We start from the raw sequence: 11,448 nt of genomic DNA, 5'->3' as shown, positions 1-11,448 counted from the left end.
AAATAATTATTATTTGGAAAATATATTTACAAACAAAAAATTTCAAATTAAATACATTTTCGAAAAATGTAAAGACTATTTATATTATTTAAATAAATTTGAAAAAATAAATTAAAGATTCTTTCATAAAAAAAAAAAAAGGAACAACACAAAATTGTTAATTTTAGAATGTTTGAATTATTAAATTATATAAAAGACAAATATAAAAATTAAATAAATAATTACTTTACCTTTTTCTAAAATTTAGACTATTCATATTATTTAAATAAATTTAAAAAAATAAATTAAATATAATCTCATAAAAAAAATAGAATCAACATTGCTAAATTTACAATATTTGAATTATTAAATTATATAAAAGACAAATATAAAAATTAAATAAATAATTACTTTACCTTTTTTTAAAATTTAGACTATAGATATTATTTAAATAAATTTAAAAAAATAAATTAAAGATAATTTCATAAGAATCAACATTGTTAAATTTACAATATTTGAATTATTAAATTATATAAAGGACAAATATAAAAATTAAATAAATTTGAAATAAAAAATTAAAGATAATTTCATAAAAATAATTTAAAAAAAAAATAAAAAATTTTGAAAAAATAAATTAAAGATAATTTCTTAAAAAAATAATCAACATTGTTAATTTTACAATATTTCAATTATTATATTATATTGACAATGATAAAAAAAATTAAATAATATAATTACTATTTAATCAAATAAAAAATTTAATTAATTACAAAAATTATAAAAAAAAATTAAAATTTAAATATTATCTGGGCCGGGTACAGTCGGCCTGACTGTTAACAGTCTGGCCCGACTGTTAACAGTCGGTCGATTTTTGGCCGTTCAATGGCTCGGTGGCTGGGAAACGGCCGGAAACCGCCATTTCCGGCCACTGAGCTCCAAAAAATGGCAAAAAATCTCATTTTTCACATTCCAACATGCCCACAATCTAGCTACTCATGCCCATGGATCTAATTTCAACCAAAATTACTAAGGATGCTAACTATGAAAAAAGCATTCGAACTGGAGTTTTGATCAGAAAACTAACCGATTCTTTTACTTCCACTGTAGATGATGATCGTTGATTGCGACGTTGGTGTAACTCCGGTGGTCGGTCGGTCGGATTTCTCCACTGGTCGGTCGGTCGATTCGATTGGTGAGAGAATTATCAAACAGTCTGAAAGGTAAAATGGAAAAATACTGTGAAGTTTTCTTTTTAACTTAATTTGTTTTTTTTTTAAGTCATTTAATTGGTCAAATGCCAATGTCAATTTTTGCTACGCGGTATTTCCTCCTTTCCTCCCCTTTGTCCCGATTGCGAGAGGCGAGAAACAACCAGAGAAAGGCAAAACCCGCGTTGGCCGCGCGTACCTCGATTAAAGGTAGTGGAGTTCTGGTTATTGGTTCGTCTTCTTCTTATCTATAGCAAATAAATTGGAAATTCTGTATAAACGTTCGTCATAGATTCGAATTCTTTGATTGGTTCAGAATCTGCGTTTTACCGGACCCGAAATCGAAATCGAAATCTGGTGTTTGTGGTGCTCATCTAATAGTCCTGTGACCTCTGAATTCCTCTGGTAAAACATGTACCTTTTATCCATGCATGTGTGGCGTTGTGCGAATGTAGTGTTTGTATGTATGTGTTTGAATTATTGGAATTTTAATACAGCAGTACGGTATATTAATTGGCTACATTGTATTTTTTTTTTTTTGTAATCAATATAAAGTTTGGCTCTTGTGACTTTTCCAATATGAAAGGGAAACCTGATCATAGATATGCAATCTCCAATCAGCAGGCATGGTGTAGGGGCCCGTGCACCAAATCCATGAAGAGGACACCCTAAATTCTCCAAATATATCCTTTTTTATGTGATGTAACAAAAAGGGTCTTAATTAGGGGGCCTAAAATTTGTATTAGTGGCTAATTTGCACAAATAAAAGAGCTCCAAATTGTTTGTCGACAAAGATAGGGTAACTTTTTTTTTTTCTGTCACTTAAGATTTACAATAAACTGTTATATTAGCAATATGTTAAAGAGTTTGATTTTTAGTAACTTAGCATACAGTGTGTTGGATGACAGCAATTGTGAAAATTAGAAGAGCCGAATTTGCTTTCAACGCATTTATTCAATTCTTAGTAAATTGTTCACCTTCTCAAGTAGAACTTCGGCGAGTTAAACTATTTGATCTTTAACTTGTATATGAGTTTAAACTTGGTGGTATGCATGTTAATGAATTGAATTAAGTCAAACTTGATGAACCAGGCTTACGGTGATTTAAGAATTTCTTCAACGGATAGAAACTTTGATCTTCTCTATTTTCAGTTTAGGATATCTATAATGCTAGATGAGTAAACTTTGTTTTTTGACCTTTTAGTTTTCTATTTTCTCTTATGTGAACCAAAATCTACAGGGTAGTTCATTGCAGCAAGATGAGTATGACACCTGGACCTCTACATCGAAAATTTATACCTGTTGAGCAAAGCAAAATTTCTTCAATAAGCCTGATGGTAGGTGCATTAGTGTTAATGAATATAGTTTTGTTTCTTTACCTTTTTCAACAAACCTTTTTGCAATCAAGCACTGGGTATGTTTTTGGATTTGTTACTCCTGATTCACTTTATGCACAATTCTACAGGCTTCAATTTCCGACTTGTATCATATAATATTTTGGCTCAGGTATTTAGACATCTCGTTATTTATTTGGTAGAATTGGATAAGGTCTTTTTTTTTTTAATTATTATTATTATTATTATTATTTAATTTTTTTTTTGATAAGTAATCAAAAATTTAATTATTATTATTATTATTATTATTATTATTATTATTATTATTATTATTATTATTATAACAAACATGCATGAGAACCATTTCACAAAGTATGTGTCCAGATAGTTCCAAAGTCTCGATAGTTAGCTTCACTCGTAGATACATTATTTAGATAACTAGAATTTCGATAACTGTAAAAAGAACTTTCAAGTTCACTTATAAAAGAATTAAGGTTTCCTTTGTACTGGAACCTATGAAAACAAGTTTTAGAAATGCAATCAAGTCAACTCTTAGCTTTTTGATTTAGTTATCTCCCTTCTTGTCAGTGGTTAGTTCCTCTACTTTCAATTACAGTACATCATCTCTAAAATGAAAGGCTGCCTAAACTGGTTTGTTTCTTAACTTCAACACAGTTGACACTTCACATCCTATACTCTCCATATATTTTTTTTAATGTATCTAGCTATTGGATTCCTCTCAACATTTTAACTAATAATTTTTATTTTAATCTATCCAGTCATATGTGAGGAGTGTTTTCTTTCCATACTCTCCATCTCCTTGTCTCAAGTAGGTAACTTGCCTTCAAAATTGCTCCCTTATGGATTATTTGTTATATCTTTTGATGTTTTCCTGCCAAATGTAATTTTTTTTTTTTTGGTTCAGTTATGCTTTGATTATAAACTAAATGAATTGTTAATAATTATACACTTTTGTCTGCTTCAAAGTATTTTCATCTGTGACTTGTAGTGTTCAGAAAGACGAAATCCTATTCTGTCCCTGTTGAGGTAAGGAATAATCCTTGAGGCACTTTTGAGGTGTAAGTCACAACAAAATATCAATAAAATATTTTTAAAAATTACAAAATTATGCTCATAATAAGGATAAACCATCTAAAACTTTTTAAGAAGTTCAAATAATAAAAAGTTTATTTGTAAGTAGAAACATAGTGCTTGTTTGTAAAAAAATTATAGGTCCCGTTTGGTACCCATTTTTTTCAAAATGCATTTTTCTCTCTTCCTTTCAATCACACATTTTTTATTAAAATAATATTACACGTAAATCAAAAAAAATTTCTTATTTTTCAATCACAGATTTTCCATCAATTTACTATTCAAAAATGCATTTTTACATAAAAATGTCTCCCAAACACCCTCATAATTTACTTGTAATTTGCGTTCAAAAATTAGTTTCAACCACACGTCACAACTATTACTCACTTATTATCCACACATGTCGTGGTACTTATTACTTGTATTCATTATAATCTTTTTATAATGACACCCAAAAAAGAATATAAGCTCTGACAAACGGCATTCAAAGCGCAAGCTTTGAGGCCTCTAATAAATGCCAATCTCTTTTGAAAACGTGATCACTTGTTTACGATGCATGCTTCTCAAAAACCTAGTTGGGGAAATCCTTAAGAATCAAATTTTATTAGTGCGAGGAGTTGCACATTCCAACTTTCCACAATCACTCTTAGCGAAAACAATAAATATCAATTTTGTTTATGACTTGATACCCTGGACTAGCTTCATAAAATTAGGACAATGTATAAACTTTATAACTAATGCATATCAATACTTGATATTTAGTTAGAAGTACCACCTACTTTATGAAAACCCTTTCTTTCCAGTTTTGTTGGGTTACTATTATGTCTTAGCTAAGCCTTTTGACATTCAGTACTTCAACAAGTTGATAATATTGCCTATTCTATAATTTTTTTCTTGAGATTTTCCTTTTGTTTCGTTTTTTTTCCCCCCCCCCCCCCCCTCCCTCTCTAGAAATTGGAATTATGAATGATTGATTGGGAAAATATACCTACTCTCAACAAAACTTGCTATATTAACCAAGCTAAACTAAATAATGTCTCTGGTTAACACTTAATATATAGTTTTCATTTAGATATTTTCGGAAGCTTGTTATGAACTTGTATAGTGTGCACTCTCCCTTGTCGAAGGCAGACCCACATTTTATTGTTCACATAGGAAAATCCATGCTTTCATTTGGTGGTTGAAATAAATTTAGAATACTAGGAAGATGCTTTTTGATAACTTACAAAGTTAAGCAACACTCAATATTGCATGTTAAGGGATATATTCCATATAGATTAAATATTGAAACTATAATCCATATATAAGGACTACCCATTTGAAAAAGGTTGACCTTTTAAGATAGAACTCCATGTTTTAATATGGTATCTCAACCTATTAATGTCGCATAAGCAATTTAATCTAAGATTCAAACAAACACATGATTAAGATTCAAATGAACTCATGGAGTCCAAGAGTAATGTTTTCAAATGAGCAACTATCTTGGGAGGTATGTTAAAGGTTAAAATACGCATCAATTAAATATTGAAACTATAATCAACGTATAAGGACTTGGGCTATTTTCTTAATAAGGTTGACCTTTTAAGAAGAAACTCTATGCATATGGCATTTTACCGTTCAATTTAAAAATGACTTAAGTGGATGTTTTCGGTGGAGTATTCATATTACTTGATCGTTGGTCATCTACTTTCTAGTTTCTGCTTGGAGTTTGAGTTTCTAGCCCTAATTGCCTAACGTTAATCTTGTTTTTACATGGAGTTTCAGTTTCTATTTCCTATTGCAATAGAGTTAACGGCTGATAATTATTTATTTTTATTTTTCCCTTGATAATGTCCTCAACTGTTAAGCTGATTGAAAATTTTTTAGTGTTGTAATGGTAGTTGTAATTAAGTTCTGGCATTCGAATCACCTGAATGAAAATTATAAGTTAATTACACAATCCCTATAAACCTATACTTCTTTATGATTGCCAACACATTTTTTAGTCCTTCAAATCTTTTGGTCATTTCAGTTAATGAGTAGTTTTCTTTCTCATTCATGATCATGTCTGTACACATCTCACTACTAGAGGTCATATTACTTGAATTGGCATAAATGTAAAGTTACAGCTTAATAAGTTTGTGGACGACAGGTGGAAAGCACGTTCTCAAGCAATTTTAACTGTTCTTAAGAGTCTTGAGGCAGATTTTTATTGTCTACAGGTGTCTATTGCTTTCTCATTCGTATTTTACAATATGATTATCTTAGAACTTATTGTTTGTATATTCTTTGACATTTTTTATTCTCATTTATTTGGCTTCTGTCATTAATTAATATTCAATCCGTATTAGGAAGTAGATGAGTATGATAGCTTCTATAGAAAGAATATGGAGAGCCTTGGCTATGCAAGCATCTACACTCAAAGAAGTGGGAAGAAAAAGGATGGATGTGGGATCTTCTAAAAGCACAACATGTATGCTGAATGTCATTCTTCTCTTATTTTATATCAAAATAAATTAATAACATTTACATTTGGATCAGTTTTATGTCCACTGTAAAGGATATCTAGGATACTCGGAGTGTAGTTTACTTTTTCTTAACATTTGAACTTCTATGTATTAATAAGTTCTATATTCTAAATATAAATAATTTTAGGTCAATATTACTATTGGTCACTTATCTTCTTAACAATCTTGATTTATTTTGTTGACTCTCTCAGGTAGGAGTCTTAAGAACTTTAATCTTAAAACACATCAAATTAAGTCAAAGCAATGAAATTTCATGTAGTTTGTTGATAAAATAACATTATAATCATCTAGCTCAATTGATCCAACGTTTATGTTTTGATACTTCAATTAGTGCGGAATTGGTCATAGAAGAGAAGATAGACTACAATGATCTGGTGAACTCAGTTCAAGATGGAAGAACCGCATTCATGGATAAAGACTGTGATTCACTGATTCATGAGACTGAAAGTGAGTTAAAGGATGGTAACTTGTCAAATTAATTCTTACGCGGTCTTTAATTCCCTTTTTTCCTTCTAAATTTTCCTTGGTGTTTGGTGAATTACTCTTCTACAATTATCAAAGGGTGGTAAACTGGTAATGTGAGTGTTTTATTGTTAGCTCTGTGAAATAAATCTCCACATGGTAATCACTGCACCAATTTACATCCAACCTTTCATTACATATGTTGATGATATGATACAAAGCTATCTGGTTCAATTTCACTGAGACTCTTTCTGTTTATTCATGAAAATGGAAATTTTAGATTTATATGCAAAAAGTTGGTGATAGAGACAATTTTGTAATGTATCATTAGATTTAGATTGTTGTAAAAGATACAGTATTCATTAGTTGAACATCTGAAATAGTTTGATTAAATTCGTAATTGGATTTTCTCGGCTGGCTAAGTAGTTCTTCAAATGAGTTCTTCGTGTGACTTATTTAGCTATGATGGTTTTTTGTTGCACCACAATCATTGACTTCATTCTGCAATACTAAATTATATTGTCAAACTCTAGCTTTTAGCAATTTATTATTTCAGGTTTAGAGCTGCAAGACATTCAAAACGACCATGGAGATCCAAATGATCCTCGTGTAAGATTAAAGCGTGATTGCGTTGGAATCATGGCTGCCTTTAGATTTAAGAACCCTTCTAGTCATCATGTTATTATTGCAAACACTCATATCTATTGGTAAGGTGGTTCAGAATTTAATTCTTATTTTACATTAAATGATATAATATTTCTTTGCGTTATTCACTAGCTAAAAGAACAGTTTTCCTGGACTAATTTTTTGAAAAAAATGTTGTAGAAGTCAGCACATATTTATACTCTGCTTTTTATACAAAGATTTACACTTTCTGATGAAATTCAATTTACTAAAGAAAAATCTGTTAATGTATAGTTGCATCTTTACTCAAATTCGCTTCGTATATTGAAAGAAATTGTTGCTGCAGGGATCCAGAATAGGCTGATGTCAAGCTTGCGCAGGCTAAATATCTACTTTCACGCTTGGCGGAATTCAAAAAGATGGTAGCAGATAAATTTGAATGCACCCCTTCAGTACTTGTTGCTGGTGACTTCAATTCAGTACCTGGAGATCAGGTTGGCTGGTCTTTTCCTTATTTTATTCTTGCAAGTTACATAACTCGCTCATTACTTTGCCGCTTGTGTATATTTCACATTTTCTTGCTGATGTTGTGGGGATGAAGGCAACTAATTTCACACTATATTATTCTTAATTATACTGGGACCATAATAATAAATTCAACTTGAAAATGAGAATAGCCTTGCCCTCTTCCTTTATTTACTCCGGAATATGAAGAAGTAATGACATATATCAACGAAAAGAAAGAAAAATAAGTGGGATTAGACTCTCTTACAACTAACTAATAACCATGGTTTGTTAATAAACACTGGCTTCATTCATCTTGCAAAATGATGTTATAAATTTATATTACATAGTTAGCACGTGGATATCTGTTATTTTGAGAATAGAGCAGTAGAACGCAGTTCTTTGTGTCGTTTAGTATGACTTATGAATATTAAACCTGCAAATTGTCTGAGAAAATAAATACGATGCACCATATCCGTTTGTCCGACACGTATGGCAACACAAATTTTCGAAAAAGTGCTGTCACATTAATTAAATCCTTAAATTCTTTATTCATATAGCATAAATTTAGTTTTATATTTGTTATTAATTTTTCTTGTTGAAATCATTTAAATGAGTACTTATTTGTTATTTAGCTCATGTTTGGTTCTCATTCTTTGACCATAAAAATAAAAAATATGATCTTTATCTATCACATCAAGCCACCATATTTGACTTTCTATCTCTAATATGGGTCTCGTAACGGATATATTTTTCATTCTCATTCTTAAATATATTGGAATCAAACGAGACCTTGATGATAACTTTGAGTTAAAAATAAATAATATTTCTTCTAAACAAAGAAAAATGACCACAATAGAATGTTTAAGAAGTGTTGATATCCAATATGTGTCGGATATGAACAATCTACCCTATTTGAAGTATCTGTGCAACACGGGAAAATAGTTTAGTATTTCCTAAAAGATTTTGGCCGTTGCAGGTGCATCAGTATATTGTTTCTAGGACCACTTCGGTGGGGGCGGAAATCGCTGAAGATCTACCGATTCCATTGTCCAGTGTATATGCATTCACAAGAGGAGAGCCACAGTTTACTAATTGCACACCGGATTTTACTGGAACCCTGTACTATATACTGTTTTTCCCTTCTGAAGACATAAAACCAATTAGCTATCTTGAGCTTCCAGAACATGAATCCTCTGGCGTAAGCGACGGATTACCCAATTACTACCATCCAAGCGATCACCTTCCAATTGGCGTTGAATTCGAAGTTTTCCAAGCGTAGAATCTACGGGTTCGACTTCATTGCATTGGTCATCTACGCCTTTCACCCCAGATGGTGCGATGGGGTGAGGGGCTGACGATGCTTAGATAATCAGTAGTATGGTCTTTTCGTTGATGGTTGTTACATTTTTCCTTCTCGAGGTTTGTTTTACGATTAACTCTAGAAGTTTTCATTTATTAAGTAGTTAAGAAAGTAAAATAAAAGGCAGACTGTGGACATTTTTTTGTTCCTTCCAAAATGAGTATAATTTTCATTTTCCTGCCAAATTTCTTTTGCGGATTTTTCCTTTCTTCTGTTGTAGGAATGGAGCATATTCTGATAATAGTCTGATTAAGTGCAGAAACCAAATTTAGATAATAGTTCGAGGATTTACTCTTGAAATTTGTAAATGTTACTTGAATATTTCTTCCACCACTCTCTTAGGTTCATAGTTAAATTGAACTATATTCTTAACAATTATTTAGAACATGTTATTTTTAGCACATCTTTCACATGGTTTATTGTGATTGCGCCACTTTGATCAATGGAAGTCCCTATTTGGGCTCCATTTTGTTCAAAATGCATTTTTCTCTTTTATTTTGAGCCGCATATTTTTTTAATAAAATAATGTTATGCGTAAATTTAAAAGTTTTCCCTTTTTTTTCCAACCACAATTTTTTCAAAAAATCACTATTTTACATTTTTTTTTCCCAAAGTCAATTTTAATGGAGCCCAAACATAGGCAAAATTCTTTTAGGCTTATTGAAAATATGTCAACCATTTAACTCATCATTCCCTTAACTTTTCATCTATCAGCATTAGTACACATTCTCATTTGTTTTCCTATCCATATTTATATGAACATACATCCATTTTATCAACCTTGTCTCTATGGACACACTTTCTCTTTGTAATAATCATGAGGTCATTACTTCAGAAATTCGTAAAAACAATGTTTTTACATGGTGTTTGACTCAAGGCTAAACCTAAATTACCTAATGTTCCCTTAAATTCTTGGAATTGATATATGAGAATTCCCATTTTCTTATTGTAGTACCTCTCAACCATATATTGTGACCTTTGTACTAGGTCTCTTGGTTTTATGTTGAAGTTCGATTGATGATAGAACTACATTCGACAGGAAAGGTTACGTGAGTTGAAATAGGTTGACCTAACGTATTTTTATGAAGGGTAGGAATTTGACGATGTTAAGGTATGCGTGGTGCTAAGTTATTGACAAAAATTCTAAGCCCAAGACACTTGCCTCCAAATTTTTAGTGAAGACATCTTAAATCTATTATCCCTTTAGATGTCAAAAATGGCCCTTATGGGAAGATTTTGTTACTGTTAGTTTTGCAAGTGAATTTAAAAGGTACCTTTGAAGGAACTTTTGTGCTACAAATATATCACCACTTACAAATTGGTGTACATATACAAGATGTGATGAGATATGATTGAATTAAAATTTCTCTAACAATTAAAAAAAATAAAAATAAAGCTCCAATGTTTTCTGGAAGCCTTATCTATCTGTAAAATTTTTGTAATTTCTAATGTACAAGTAGTATTATTCTTCACTGAATATGTCCTAACTTACCATTTGGTAAAAGTTACATGTTAATGACCAAAAATGCACAATGGGCATATATTAGAAACCATTTAAGCCAAAATCCCAAAAATATTATCAAATTTTCTTCTTCTTCTTCTTCTTCTTTTTTGCTTTCTTCCTTTTTTAAAATATTTTTTTCTCCCTGCTTTTATTATTGTTGCTATATTTGACTCGACCCTTTTTTATGATCTCGGCATGCCTAAGACTTTCTAGACAAACATGGTCAGGCTGGCCATCCATGCCAAGACTAACATTTTTTATTAAATTTTAATTAAAATGAAGGAATTCTAAATTAGTCAAAAGACAAGATTTCATTTTAATTCAAGCCCAAGCAAACTGCAAGCATCTACAACTTTTGCTATGTATAAAAATTACGTGAAGATATCTCACATTTATCAAACTCGACAATAAATTATGTCAATTTAATTGGACGCGTTAAATCAAGCACTTCATCTTGAACTTGGGCTCGACATATTAGTCCCATCGAACTTTTTCTCAAATAGTGCCTGTACGTGAAGAAGTGATTAGAATTCTATCGACCACACGTCTGTCCAAAAAATTGAGGTCAACAACTTTTATTATGTGTTTTGTAAGAAATATGACGGACGGATACAAATAATCTTTATTGAGACCATGCTAAACATTTCAAGTCAATTATAAATTAGCCATAATTTCTTTCTTTTTGCCGAATAATCATGAAATGTACAATTTGTTACTCAATAATCAAATGAAGTATGAACCAATTAAATCAAAAGTTGGAAATTTAAGAACTTGTAGATTTGTGTCGATTATTTGCATATTTGGAGAAGAACTGAAGAAAAGGTGGTTGAATCAAACCTTGATCTTGTTTGGCCTTGAGTTTTGCAAGATAT

The 11,448-nt window shown here is 30.8% G+C and overlaps 1 pseudogene; it reads left to right on the top strand.

Moving 5' to 3' along the window:
• The first annotated feature begins 1,472 nt into the window (after positions 1-1,472).
• Positions 1,473-9,450, top strand: LOC111398688 (annotated as a pseudogene).
• Positions 9,451-11,448: the final 1,998 nt, after the last annotated feature.

This window comes from Olea europaea, chromosome 8 (genome assembly GCF_002742605.1).
Source record: "Olea europaea var. sylvestris chromosome 8, O_europaea_v1, whole genome shotgun sequence".
Lineage (NCBI taxonomy): Eukaryota > Viridiplantae > Streptophyta > Magnoliopsida > Lamiales > Oleaceae > Olea > Olea europaea.
Note: the sequence above shows the minus strand (reverse complement) of the source record. Positions and strands in the feature narration are given on the sequence as shown.